The 15940-nt window shown below is 32.6% G+C and overlaps 1 protein-coding gene across 6 annotated transcripts in view; it reads right to left on the bottom strand.

Moving 5' to 3' along the window:
• LOC143253621 (heparanase) overlaps positions 1-15940 on the bottom strand; it is a 99651-nt gene that overhangs the window by 57233 nt on the left and 26478 nt on the right. The window lies entirely within an intron of this gene.

Consider the following 15940-nt stretch of genomic DNA (forward strand, 5'->3'; position numbering starts at 1 on the left):
GTCTATAACAAACAAAAAATAAAGAAATAGTAAAGAATAGGAAGAACTATTATGGGAAAATAACTTTCTATTCTTATATGCATATGTATTTTGGGGGCAGGATATTGTTATTTTATCTATTAAACTTTAGACCCTTTTGTTTTCCTACCTTAACAATAAAAATATAATATTTTTTACATTTATGTTCATTAAATATTGATAAAATAATTCAATTACTCAAATATAAAGAAAAATATTATCAGTCCAAGATGAATATACACATACTATACAATTTTATTAAAAATAAATTTAAATATGTTTGAATGCAGTGCACACAAAAAGATGACACAATGATTTTTTTTCATTTCTTTTAGCCATTCATCCTTTCTACTGTTTTTTAAACATATTTTAGGTTAATTCTCATTTACAAAACAGATGAAATATTAATGTTTGGCAGCTTATAGGTGAGTAAACCACCTTCATTTGGATAAAAGTATTTTTACAAAACAGAATTTGGTTATCCAACAAGTATTTTCACCTATTATTCAGTTAAATGATGAAATTTTGCCAAATGGATGACAACTGACAAAAGGTGGAAGACTTTCAAAATGTCATCCTCTACACTTGTGTCTTCACAACAGGCAGTTGGCATCCATTCAACAAAGTTTCATCACAAATACTGTGCCTAAACAATCCATCAAAGAATTCAGTTAAATATTTATTTCATGAAAAAATATTATTTCATGGAAAGCATTTGTTTAATTTGTTAATAGCATATTTCTGAAACCGACTAGCACTTGACCTAAATATGAAATTGTTTCTTAAAATATAACGTGTGTTACTCGCACAAAAAATTAAGTTATATATCCCACAAGGTAGCTCTTTGGTTCATAAAGGCAAACATTAAGACTTGAAAAGGTATATTTCTTCCAAAAAAGTAAAAAATTGACTATTTACTGTCTTGCACAACGAATGATTTTGAATATTAATTTTGAGTCCTTCCAAAATCATAAATATAATTTAAGGACAACAATGGACGTGTTCATCCATCTAGGACAGTGATGGCGAACCTTTTAGAGATTGCGTGCCTCAATTGTGACCCAAAATTATTTTGTCTACCCGAACTTGCCAGGATTTTCATAAAAATGACAGTTACTTTCCAATAAAAAACCGACTTTTTGGTGAGTATCTTTATTTTAAAAAAAGTTGAATTACAAAAGTTTCAATGAAACTAATAAATAGCCTTGACTTAAAATTTGTATATTTTGTCTTGAATTTTATTAAATCAATGCGATTTCTGCTGTTGTGAACACTCGGATAACTTGTTAATTGATGGTTCATATTTTGTTGATTTGAGAGCAACACATGCAACACTCAGTTCATCTGTAAGCTTGTTTCTTCTGTCTCATTTGATGAAATTTAAAGTTGAAAACAGCTGCTCACAAGCGTAAGATCCAAACAAAGTAAGAAGAGCTATTCCAAGTAATTTCATTGACTTAAAATTAATTGGCAAAGAATTCCACACTTTAAGAATTTCATTTTCACAACTCTTTGCAACGTTTTCTTCCAAGATCCCTCCACACTCTATTTTCTCAAGTGTTTTACGCAGGGCACAGAATTTATTAGTCCAAGTATAGTTTTCCTGAAATTCTACCAGCTCCATTTCTAGAGTTTTCAAACCCAACCAGTGTAAACAGGAAAGATCGAGATCTTCAAATTCAGTTTTATCGGGAAAGGTAAGAAAATACAAAGTTTTTTCTATCTTTCGAAACTGCATAAATCTTTTACTAAAATTCTCCTTCGCTACCTCGATAATGCTTGAAAATTCTTTGGAGATTTCCTGTTTGCTTAAGGAACAGTCCGCAAATGTTTTCGAGTTTTCTAAATGCATTTTCAGATTTGGGAAATATTTGAGTTCCCCACCTTTGATGTCTTTTTCAAAAACTTGCAATTTTCTCTCAAATGCCTTTATATCACAGAACATTCTTTCTGCTGTTTTTCCTACTCCTTGTAGTTTTGTGTTCAGTGCATTGAAGTGTGATATAAAGTCTGTAAAGAACATGAGGTTATTAAGCCAAGCCACATCAGTGAGCTGTGGAAAGTCTTGTCCTTTTTTCATGCATAAAAAATCTAATTTTGTTCAAGCAAGCAATAAATCTTTCCAGAAAACGTCTTCTGCTCAACCATCGGACATTGTTATACATAATTAAAGTACTATATTGTGCTTGAACCTCATCAAGAAGTGTTTGAAACTGACGAAAATGAAGTGCACGAGTCATAATGTAATTCACCATTTTTGTAACATCTTTGAGTATATCATCTAATTTTTTGCTACTTTCTTTTGCACAAAGAGCTTCTTGATGTATAATACAATAAAACTGGATGACTTGATGTTCTATTTTGTTCTCAAACAACTTTATGAAACCAGATGTTGACCCAACCATACATGGTGCTCCATCACTAGTGATCGAAACTGTCTTTTCGGGCTTAATACTTTGTGTCAAAAAACATTCCATCACAGCATTGTAAATATCTACTCCTTGTGTTCTTCCAGGTAAAGAAATCAGTTTCCCCAATTCTTCCCTCATGGAGTAACCAACAGCATAACGCAAAATTACTGCTAACCTTGCATAATTATTTATATCCGTACTCTCATCCAAACACATGGAGTAACAAGAAGCCTTTTGTAAATCAGTACCGAGTTGCTGATTGACATCATTTGCCATATGTAAGATACGATCTTTCACGGTATTTCTGCTAAGTGGTACCTCACAGATTCGTTGTAAAATTTCATGTTTATTTAAAAAATCACTTCCAGCTAACATAGTCGTTTTTATGAAATCTCCATCAGATAGAGACTTACTATGTTTAGCGATACATAATGAAATTTGAAAGCTGGCCTTCATCAAATGATTAGGTTTAGAAAGAAAGTTTCCAAGATTAAGACATTGAGAATGATATTTCCTCAGTTTGTTTGCAAGAAATTCCTCCTTTTCTGTTTCATCAAGTTCAGTAACATTTTTGTGGTTGGTTTCAAAATGCCGTTTGACACTTGAAGTATGACACACAACACTTTCACCACATAAAATACATAACGCTTTTCCATTGCGTTCAATGGTTCCAAATAATTTTGTCCAATTTTCTTGAAATAATTGTCCACTATCCATTAGCTTTGCCTTCTTTGCATTCATTTTTGGTATAACTTAAACACACAAAAGTAAAGTTTAATGAAACAAACTTTTAAAAAGTTACTTAAACAAAAAACAGTTAAATATTTAAACAAATTAAATTGGCCCGTTTCGTTAATGTAGCTTTTTTAATGCCATGATAATGTGGAGTGCAAAATTTAAAACTAAACATGATTGGTTGAAAAATATTCTCAAGTTAATCAATAGTTTATAATGTTTTGCATTTTTAGCTGCATTTAGCTTTTATTATATTCAAATTTTCAATAAAATTACAAAGAATGATTTATGACAAGTTTTCTGGTTTTTGTATAATTCTTCATGTCTGCAGAATAATAAGTAACCGATATAATTATTTATTCATATTGGTTGAAGACCAATACGAATGGATGTAATGACTTACGATGCCACCCCCGTCATTCAAAAGGTTCGACATGCAACCTGTAGGGATAATATCCCTGGGATACATTATAGTATTAATCTAACCCAAAGTAGAGACAAGGGCTGACGTTAAGGCGCATTAAACTGGGAACAACGATTTCCCAGGCTTTACCGATATCCAATCCTTCTCATCGATCCTACCGGGAATATCCCTAGTTCTAGTGTTAGCTACACTTACGCGCATTGCCACCTCTGCACCACGAGGAGGCCCTGAAAATCGAAGTACTTGAACCCTAGTGCTCTCAGGTCATGCCACCTCTCATAATTACCTAGCTCGCTACATACTTCTTAGCAAAGATGCGGGAATCCTATCACGTGCCAGCAATCGTGGCCTCAGCATGCCACCTCTGGCACGCGTGCCATAGGTTCGCCATCACTGATCTAGGACATTACATACATTAAAATAAACCTTAAAATAAAAATAAAACATTAAAACCCAGCCCTCATAATTCAAACAATCACCAAGCCTTCCCTTAAATGCCTTTAAATTTACAGTATCCACCTAACCTGACGACAATACAAAGGCCAACCATCCAGTGTAAAAACTCTTAGTTGATAAAAACTCCTTTCATGCCAAACTTTATATTTGGGTCCCCTAGTCCTATCAATCCCACTATCAAGTCCAAAAATTATGATACACCAACACTTAAATGTTGAACACCTCAATCAAATCCCCATAAACCTTTTATTTAAAAAAAAACAACAACAACAGAAGTCTTAGCCTGTCTTCATATGACAATTCTTTTATTTCACAAGTCATCCAAAAAGCCCTCTCAATCATTTCCAGCAATATAATATTCTTCCTAAGGCAAACAGCCCAAGGTTGAACATAATATTCTAAATATGTTCTAACCTACACAATAAATTCATATTCTTTAGCCTTCTGTTCACTTTTTTTTTCTTATATGCAACTTAAATTCCTATTTGTCCTGTCCATAGTGAGAGCACACTGCTTAGATTGCTTAAGAGAGTGATCAACCATGACACTAATATCCTATTCATCTATTACAATATTAAGGTTATTCCCATCAAAATTATACTTATAATGAAAATTATATTATCCTTCATGCATTACATCGTATTTATTATAATTAAAAGCAATCTGTCATTTATTCACCTAACTCACCAAATCCACTTGTTAAATAGCAGCATCCTCCTTGCAACTAGCAACACCCAAAACCTTGATATTATCAAATATTTAAGTAATTGAATAACCTTTCCTTCATCTTTGTCTTTGACATAAAGAAAAAAATATCAAAAGTCTTAAGAATAAGCCTCCCAAAACATCTTACTCTTTCCCTCAATCTAGGTTAAATGAATACCATTTTTAATAATCTTCTGCTTAAAACCATCCAACCACTATTCTAACCAATGAGTTAAATAGATTATTTTTCTGAGATGCAATTTATGTGGCACCTTGTCAACTGCTTGTAAGACAAGGTTTTACCTTAGTGAAACCATTTTGACTGTCCAATAAAATTCTAAACTTTATTAAATGACTTTGCAAAGGATCTTTTATCAGACATTCCAAAACTTGTTCCACAGCTGATGCAAGATTAATAAGCTTATACACATGGAGACAATTCATATCACCTCCCTCGTGGAGAGAAGCAACATTGACTAACATCCAATTTTTTGGCAACTGCTCACTATTGAAGGACTTAGGAGAAAAAAAAATAATAGCAACAAGTGGCTCACATATCCAATTCTTTTAACATCCATCAAAAACCCTTGGGGAAATTTCATCTGGAACAGGAACCTTATCATCCCTTAAACTTTACAATTCTTTTTTTAACTAGATTAAAATTAATGTGATCACCTTGTCAATCTTGTTCCATCAAGCAACTCTTCAGGATGATGAATATTGCTTAAATCCTTGTTTTTTTCAGTCAAAACTAAATAAAAATTAGACTATAATAAACCAAGCCATCTTGTAGTCATTAGAAATAAGCCTTCATTCATAATACTTTAAAGCTTTTTCTCTTTCCATAACATTTTTCGTAGTGTTATTTTAAACATTTTCTGTCAATCTTTATTCATATTCTTTTGATTATCTGATGTCTTATATGATAAACTTCTTTGACCTTCTAAAACAAGTCCAAAAGTATAGGCATGAAACTTATTCCCAATCACATGGTGAAAAACAGAACAGTAATGTGTAATGTGGGCATTCTCAGTCATGCAGAAACAGCCTATCCAAATGTGATCAAAGACTACATATTAAAACAGGGAAGACCCAAAAAGTGATTGAGGTGGATCTATTGATTGAGAACCCACAATCAGCACTAAGCAAACAAAACAAATGAATTAACCCTGAAAGCAAAATAGGCAAAGGACAGGCATGTGCTGAACATATAAAATAAATAAAGATAATAATATCTCAGAATGAAACAAAAAAAAACAACTCCAAAAAATTTAAAATAATAATGCAGATAATTTTTGACATACTATATTTACAAGAGTAGCCACATGTGCACACAAGCACATACAAAAAAAAAAAAGATTGGTGGAGAAAAAGAACTGACTGGAAGACTCTATTAGCAGTGTCCCACCCTAGAAAATCCTGAAAGCAAAGAAGCCACATGTGGAGGGAACAAACTGAATATAACAAACACCCTAATATGGAGGGAAGGAGGAGAAGATATTTCATGAAAATCCCTAAATATAACTGGAACACTGTAGAAAGGAGGTGGAAGGTAAACATGAAGCATAGGAGTTTAAAAACAAAGCTAAAACCTTAGGTAGCAGATAATATAGATATGATTAACAGAGATGAAAATGACATAAAATGAGGAAGACCTGATGATAAACTAAGGCAAAAAGTATTAAAGCCATAAAGGCAATACATGATGAGGTGGAGGAAAACTGACAAAATCTTGGCCATCTGAAAATTGGTTCAGTCATTAAAAATGGAAGACAAGCAATAAAGGGACTAGGTAGGGTGGACCCTGGCCTCCAGGGTACATCACAGATGAAATTAATGGTAAAAAGTATAAATAATAGATTCAACAGAATCAATGGTAAGTATAAATGACAAAGAAAGATGAAAGTGATATAGTTGATAAAATGGAAATATTAAGAAATTGTACAATGAAATAAACTTATAAGTAATGTTATGTGTTGAAGAAAAGATATTTACCTTAATTATTTATTCACCCAGAAGTAGACAGAACTCTAAATAAACCAAACACCCATGAAGCTTCATTGAACAGTACAGAATAAACGATATCACTAAGCACTAAAATAAAAACTTAAAGAAGCAATGTATGTAGAATATTGGAAGAAGTTTGTGTAGATCCTAGCTTAAGGGTTCCACACAAACAAAGTGAATAGGAAGGAGAGTAAAAAATAAATAATAACATAAATATGAAATAGATGTGATTGTATGAAATTAAGGAAGTGTATAGTAGCAATAACATAAGTATGAGATGTGATGTATGGAAGAAGAAACAATATATAGTTAAACTAAGTTAATAAGATGAATGAATAGTAGTTCTAAAATAACAAAGACCATGGTAAGTCTAAGTGAATGGTATAGTAGAAAATGTACAACTATAACTAATTATTGATGACGAGAAACCCACTTGAAATAAAAATGTACCTCAGAACGACTGGTATGGGTATTAGCACTTTTAATGATAAGGAGATAACAACATTTCAACCTTCCTAGGTTATTTTTAGGTTAAGAAAGAGAGAGTTTGAATGTGACCTTTGATGGACACGTCTTAGGGATGAGAGTATAAACAAGTATGGGATTGTAGGCGGCATTGCAGGTGGATGTTAGATTATTAATTAGTATAGGTATAAAGGTGTTCCTTTATACTGGTTTAATTTTGGTTTTAGTTGCTGTATAAGTAGGACTTCTTTTATTTTGTGTTTGTTCCCCCTACTTAATATCTGAGTGTTTTCTATGGTTATGTTGTGTTTATTTGATTTGCAGTGTTGAAAAACATGTGAAGGTGCTTTTTTTGTGTTCTTTGAATCTAGTTTCCGTTTTTCTCCTTGTTTCTCCAATATAGAAGTCATGGCAGTTGTTGCATTGTATTTTGTAAATTATGTTGGTGTTGTGTTTGTCAGTGTAGTTTTTACATAGTATGGACTTTAGTTTTGTACCTGGTTTTTGAATAAATTTGGTGTTTACTGGAATGTTTGTTTTGTTACAAGTTTTTTTTCCAAATGTTGGTTATTTTTTCGCTGATGTCGGGAACATATGGCATGCAACAGTATAAAGTTTTGTAGTTTGTTGTATCTTGGGATTTATTGTTGTTGGTCTAGGTGTGTGTGTGTATATAATTTTTTCCATGGTTTTTTGAGGAAATGTGTTGATATTTATGAAGTGTTGTTTTATTTTGTTCATTTCATTGCTAATTTTATCTGGTGAGCATAGTTTTGTGGCTGTGTTTCTTTGGTTTCTTAATATGTTGAGTTCTTGTTTTGTTTCATGTGCTGAGTCCTAGGGAATGTATAATCCAGTATGGGTGATTTTTCTGTGGATTTCTCTTTTGAATTGTGTATCAGTTCTAGTGATTTTGAGGTTAAGAAATGCTATTTGGTTAGTTTTTCATGTTCACAGGTGAATTTAATGTTGGGGTGTATCAAGTTAATATGATTAAAAAAACTAAGTGCATGTTCTGTAGATGTTAATCCAGCAATTGCATCATCAACATACTTGTACCAGTATAGTGGTGGGTGTAAAGCTGAATTGATCGCTTGTGATTCAATCTGTGTCATAAAAATGTTGGCTAGAACTGGTGACACAGGATTCCCCATACTTAGGCCATTTATTTGTAGGTAGTTTTGGTTATTGTACATAAAGTTAGTTTTGGTGGTAATGAATTTTATAAAGGTTGCTAATTGGTCACTGGGAATGTGTATCAATGGATTAGGGTCTTGGATATAAAGTTCTAAAGCTATCTTGCAGGCTTTAGTTGTTGGGACTTGTGTGAAGAGGGAGATTACATCAAAACTTGCTGTTAAGGCTTTATAATTTAGTTGATTAAGAATATATTTAAAGTTGAAAGAGTCTTTGAAAAATGATCCGGCTGATGTTACATATTTAGAAAATGCCCACTCTATATATTTGCTGAGGTTGTAGTTAAATGATTCTTAGGCTGACATTATGGGTCGTAGGGGACAATCAGGTTTGTGAGGTATGGGGTGCTGTATAGTTGTGGTGTGCATGAGTTGGTCTTTTAAAAGTAAGAATAAATGTTTTCTGAGATTGTGTTGGTTTTTTCATTCATAGTAGTATTTTGTTTAACTGGTTTTCATGTGTTTTTTTGGATATGTGTTTAGAAGTTTAAATATGTTTGTATCTGACAAGATATTGTTCATTTTTTTAATGTATTTGTGTTCATTATAACTATAACATTTTCTATATCTACTTTTAAAATTTTGATGTTGTTGTCTTGTTATATGTTGTTTATAGAATTATTATCTTTTTGTGTGAGGTTGTTTTTTAGATTTCTGCAAAATTACGTTGAGAGTTCTGTGTGAAAATTCTTTGAAAAAGTTGTTTAAGATACTGTTTTGAGGTGTTTCAGGGAAATAGATGTTTTCAGTTCTACCTGGAAAGATAGGATGTTGATTGTCGGTGGAATTGTTGTTGAAGTTGTCTTCTTTCTGGTGGTTGCTTTTTGTTGTTTTGTTGGTGTTTTCAGTTTGTGTAGAGTGAATCAACAGTCTTTTAACTAGTCTTCCAGACAGGCTTTCATTTTGATGGATGGAATATTTCTAGGTGTTACTGCAAAGTTGAGTCCTTTTAAGACCTAGCTAGAATGTCAATTCCAGATCAATTGGAGTTTCAAGGTTAGTGCATTGCACAAAATATTTTCCACATAGAGAGCAGCACTGAACAAAAATAGCTATTTATGTGAGAGAAGCTCATATACATTATTAGAAATTCTTCCAGATCTGGTCAGTATTTCCAAACAATTCACAATGGATAATTCATATCACATCCTTTCAAAGTTTGTTATTGAAATTTGTAATCAAAATCTCATTATTCCTTAACTCCATATATGGCAAGACATTATTTAGAACAACAAATTCTACTCAAATGTTTTCAATATCCACCCTATCAACTATTTCTATATTAGACATTAACAACAAAAATGCAAAAGCAGCATTGATCCTGGTAGCTTTCTTGACCATTTGATAAATGAAGCCATCTTGAAGGGTTCCTAAAAACCAGTTTATGTCATAATTCAAAGCCTGGTGGTTAGGACACTCAAGTTGCAATCTACTGGTCACTAGTTCAAATCCTGTCATCAAATTTGTTTCCCTTACAGCTGTTGGGTCATCAAAATGTGACAGTCAATCACACTTCTCTTTGGTAAAAGTGTAGCTTAAATGTTGGGGATGAATGATGTTGACTAATTGCTTTCCTCTAGTCTATCACTTTTAAATTAACAATGGCTAGTACAGATAGTCCTTCAGTTGTTGTGCAAGAAATTCAAATAGACCCTCAAGGTTTGCCTCTTAACATTTCCCAATCCATATTCCTCAAATTAAAATTTCTCCACATTTTGATTTAATTAACATCTGAATTACTTATTTAACTGTAATTTTTCTCAATGATTTTGTCAAGTTTATCTCATGGTTTGAAATAAATTCCAACTAAAAGCCTTTTCCAGTTACAACTGCTAACAGAAACCAAAAGGGTCTTGAGTGTTAGCATTGATTAAGTTAGATTGAACAGAATGTTATCCATACAATGCCACTTCTCCAATTCTTAGCTTGGACTTATCATTGAAAATTTAGAGCAAATGTGGGCATCCATAAGCTGAGTTTTATGAGTGTGATCTGGCTAGCATCTATACCATTCACTCATTAGACTGCCTCAACTTTAGTTTTGCAATTTGATATACAGATGTGTACTAAGTAACTGAAAAGTGCACACAAGTTATAACAGAGTTAATGGTTATGTATGTGCTGTTAAATTTTACAAGGATGCCACTGTTTAAAAGTACATCTGTAATGACAGAACTATATAAAATCTCAAGTCACAACACACTTTCCATAAAGGGTAAGATGCAATGCTTAAGCATCAGATCATTCACACTGATGCAAGTGTTTCCTGTATATCTGGTATGGAAACACTTCTAATATTGTACATGTATACTGAAAAACAGTAAACATTTTTGTTAGAGTCTTAGACATGAGATGGTTTGTAGGGTAATGTGTAAAAGTATAAAAATACACAATACCTGATTTACATCTATTGTATTCCCTTACTCATAATACTTTCTGTCTAGTGCATACCAAATTTTTCTGAAGGCATACCAAGTACTTTACATGTGGACTAGTTGTGTTACTTTTTATTAATTTTAACATTTCAATATATATATATATATAAATGGCTGTAAAATACAACAGATTTCAGCCAATCCTTATTTATTTCATTATGCTCTTAGGTGCCACTGAAATTCTCCATTACCTTTTAAGCCTTCTTTATTATATAGAAAAATATCTTTCGTCAACAACCTTGCCCTTTTTATACCCTCTTCACATTGCAAACAACATCTGAGGTTTAGATTACAATTAGTTTGTTTTTGTTTTTTTTAATGGTGCACAAAGCTACACAAGGGCTATCTGTGCTAGCTGTCCATAATTTAGCAGTGTAAGATTAGAGGGAAGGCAATTAATCATCACCACCCACTGCCAACTCTTGGACTACTTTTTTACCAATGAATAGTGGGATTGACCATCAAATTATAATGCCTCCATGGCTGAAAGGGCGAGTATGTTTGGTGTGATGGGTATTTGAACCAGTGACCCTCAGATTACAAGTTGAATGCTTTAACCCATCTGGCCATGCCGGGCCAATTTGAATTAGAATGTTAGAAACGTGGTTGAGTTCCAACTACAGTTAGACCTGCAGCATCACTATCACTTGTTTCAATACTATAAATTGCAGATAACTTGTATTCAACCAAAGAATGTTTTGTTTCTAAGTATAGAGAAAATGCAAACAATTCACATGTGCAACAAAAATCAATAAAGAAAACAACATGCTTATCACTATATCCCATTATTCCCTTTCAATTATGAGCTAACAACTAATAATTGAGAATGATCACTATCAAACTAAAATTATGATATAATATTACAGAGCTACAAATTTGGTTAAGGTTGGTTATGATTTAGTCTGCACTGTTATAGAGAATTACAAAAACTATAAGAAATGTATAATTTGATCAAATGATTAGCAATTTCCTTCTTTTCAGATTCTGACACTATGATAAAAAAAAAAAGAGTGAAAATGGTTCAACTGTTTTTGTTAAATACCAGAGGTGGCTGTTGAGTGCAGTAATGGTTGTTGGATTAATTCTGCTATAGGTATTCAAATAATTTAATAGTTGAATACCATCAGAAGGTGTGTCTTCAGTGGAAACTGTTGAAGAGAGCATTAAACAAGCAGATGAGGTGCAAAGTACTCATTTTGGCTTCATTCAGATTATTACAAAATATATACATCTTACCACTGTAAATCACAGTTGCCATCCAATGGGTATGATGATATGCACCAGACTACAAACAGTGTAGTCCAGAAGGTGGGGTTTCTCTTAAAAAAAGCAACATAAACTTGGCACAGTCTTTAGAAAAAGTCGGTGTTTCTTGGAAAAATTTATAATAATTCTACACATTTAAGTCAACCATCAAAGATATGTAGCACCTTTAAAGCTGATCATTTCTCAAGAGTTCCCCAAGATTTGTTAAAGACATTGAAATCATAGTTGTCAAGACTGTATATTGACACCAAACAATTCCTGCCAAACTGCTAAACTGCTTTCCATAATGTGATGATGGCAAGTCAAGTAAAAACTTTCTTGCTAAGCAAACCTTTTAACTGCACAAAAACGTCACTTTCATCTAAAGTTTGAAGCATTAGTATTGAAAACACATCCAGCAATGGAGCTTTCTACTTTCCATTGGAGTACAAAAGCATGCTTTATGTTAACCTGGGTTTCATCTAGAATCACTGGAACACAAAGCAGTTTTCCCTCTGTGGTCTGGCATTCCTACTATTAAAACTCCTAGATTCTCCTAAACTCCTGGAACAATATTTATTTTCCAGTACAATGTTACATACTTCAGTGGAATAAGTGAACTTTTCATACAAATGACACTCTCTACTGACATTGTTTTTGCTGCACGTCTTGTACTCAGTTTAGAAAGAATCAAACTATTCAAATCAGTCCCACCTTTTGAAATGATTGCAGACATAAATGCTGTTCTTTGACCTACAAATAGATTTAAATGATGTGCCAGTGTTGAAATGTTTGCACTTTTGAATGGATTGTTTGGAAGCTCTGAAATAACAGTTCATCTTCTTTTGGATGTAGCATTCTTAGACTTAGCCTCAGAATAAGATGGGCATTGAAACTGATCATCTTCAGAGTGTGTACATGGACTATCTGTGGAACTTACTGGCTTAGAATGGGCATTTTCTGGATTTATAATTATAGCTGCTGTACAACATTTCTTTCTTTGTTCTTCAGACCTTTTTCTTATAAAATAAGAATTCTTTCTCGTCACTTGCTTTGTCTTTTGATTTTGTAATGTTTTCAGAAATTCAACATCTTTTTTTTCTGTTATTCATTTCAGAATTTGCCAGTTTCTATTTTCTGAGCATCTTCATGTGCAAGAAAAAAGTAGTTTGTAGTTCTTCAACATGTAATTTTTCCTTCTCTTTATTTGATTTATGCTCTTTCCTCTTCTTCAGTATTCTATTACCATCACAAAGATTTTAAATCTTAGCTCTGACTGTCTTTTCATTAAGTGACTATTCCTTCTCTGTCCAATTGGTTTTGAATTTCAAGTATGGCTCTGTCTTCAACTGCTCCATTAAAATTCACATATTGTTCATGCTGCATTGGTCCATCTTTTGAATAGAAAAACAACTGCAGGACATCCACCTTTATAGGAATTGTGGAAGCTGAGAGTTCATGTGCATCCTGATCTTTCCTCAAAACAGGCCTATCCATTGTTTGTCAAACAATCAGAACAAACAAGATTCAACGAATATTATGGTAGCTAATTCAAATTATACATTCAAAATTTAAATATTACATTACTATTCTGTGTATTAAAACTTAAAAAAAAAAAAGCAAAGCAACTTCTCATCATCTTTCAATTAAAATTAAAATGGTAATAATTACAAAATTACAAATTTTGATAGATTTCTGAATATGCAAAAACTGCAGATGCAAGTGGCAAGGCTTTGATATCTTCAATTGGTATGAACATGAAAATGTTTTAATAAAATGAGTAATAGAATGTATAAAATAGGATGCCTTGTAACAACTTTCTACATGGTATATATTTGGAACATCCTGATGATAATGCACATGTTTACATATTACAGCATTCTATTCCACTTTTTGTCAAAGAATGTTATGTTCAACAGGACCTTTGGAATAAGATGGCTTCTCTCAAATGATGAAAGCATCTGAACTGCAAACAGTAGAGAAATTGATAGCAGATCATTTAACTATGGCAGTCATGAGAAGCAAGTCACATCCATATTTAAGGAAAAGTCAGTTCAGGTTAAGCCAGGGATAATTTCTCCAATAACTTTTAACCATTTTTGTGATTTGCCCAAGTTAATTCAGGCATTTTTCACATTTCAAAAAATATATACTTGCCTAGATTAATTTAAGCAATCCATTTCAGGGCACATCTTTAATTATTTGACCAAATGTATTCACATGTGGCTGTGCATTATACATTTCTCACTAGATTGTACTGGAAATTTATTTATGCTGATCTCTTAAATATATTTTGAATTATATTGTCATAACCACTGGAAAAAGCATTTCTAATTTTTTCATAGTTTCATTGAATAACATACATTACATTAAAACAGAGGTATTTAACATATATTTAGAGTATATTTTGTGCAGAAATATAACAACAGATCATAAAAGAACTTTTTCCCCTTAATATACAAGTATAAGCTATCAAAAAATGAATAAAAACAGTCATTTTTTTGAGCTAATTTAAAGAAAAGACAAACACAGAAGTGCTTAAGTCAGTTTTTCAATGGACTGCATGGACTCAGAGACAGGCAGTAAAACACTTAATATTGAGTTTAAATGTTCTGGGACTCAACAAGAAATGACTAGAGGATTTGTACACAGTTGTCAAAGAACTGAGTTAAAGACTCATCCTTGTGGAGAACTAAGTTATGCACACTGCTGATATCATAGTTTGAAATCAAGAACCCCATAAAAACTTAGTCATTCATATGGATGAACTAACATGGTTGCATGGAAAGGCATTCTTCCTGAGTACATCTTTTGGTAACTGCAATAAGATACTTATCAATAATTTTGTACAGAGGATAATAACAAACCAATGTTGTACCACAGATCATGTGGTAACATGGTTTATCCCTTTTAGAGCTGAATATACATGTTTTATACTTCAACAAATTACAGTATCAGTACTAAAAGCATGATATATCGGCAATAACTCAACAAAAGTCCCTGAAATATTCAGTGTTTGTACCCAATACTATATATGTTAAATTCAATACATAAGAATAACAGGAATAAAGGAAGGTCACCTGCTGCACTGAGCCTTCAAGTTGACTATAATCACCAGCCACCACAAAAGGGTTAAAGCAAGTACTCATAAGCAATAATCTGGAACAAAGGAAAAATATTAACTGCAGTATCCCACATAACTATAGAATATGCTCAAAAACAACTTCCAGGATATATGAGGATCCCATCAAGGTTTAGAACAACCATCAACCATTGGCTCTTTGCAACAGATATAACTATATCATAACTGGTTCAAGATTGCAAACCAAGGTGTGAAATACTGAAGGCATCAATAGCATAAGTCAAAAGAGTCCATACTTTAACTGAGATTTACTTGGTCAATGGTAATGGAAATGCCTTTCTTGTTATGTTTAAGCAATTAATAGTCAGCTCACACCTCAAGTCTTAGTGACTTATTCAGAGAATCATGAATTTGGCATGAGGTACTATGTGCTAATTGAAATGCATGACAAAAAGTTTTTTTTTGTTAGATACTAGAATCGCCATGACCTTACAAGCCTTGTCATGTATCAAGCATTCCATGGTAGCCATAGCATCAGACAGCTAGCAAAAACTTTATTTAAGTAAATGGTGACAGGTCAGATATTTGTGAAGAAGTGTGTCCCCAAATTTGTCATGAAATTGTTATTTGCTCAATAAAGGTATTTGCCTTTGATCTGGGTTCAGACATTAGTATTATGTACTTATGGTACTTGTGAAACACTACAACAAAAGCCTGTGTGTTTGCAATTTCACCATTTGAGTAAATCATGCATTACAGAA

Source organism: Tachypleus tridentatus, chromosome 6 (assembly GCF_004210375.1).
Source record: "Tachypleus tridentatus isolate NWPU-2018 chromosome 6, ASM421037v1, whole genome shotgun sequence".
NCBI lineage: Eukaryota > Metazoa > Arthropoda > Merostomata > Xiphosura > Limulidae > Tachypleus > Tachypleus tridentatus.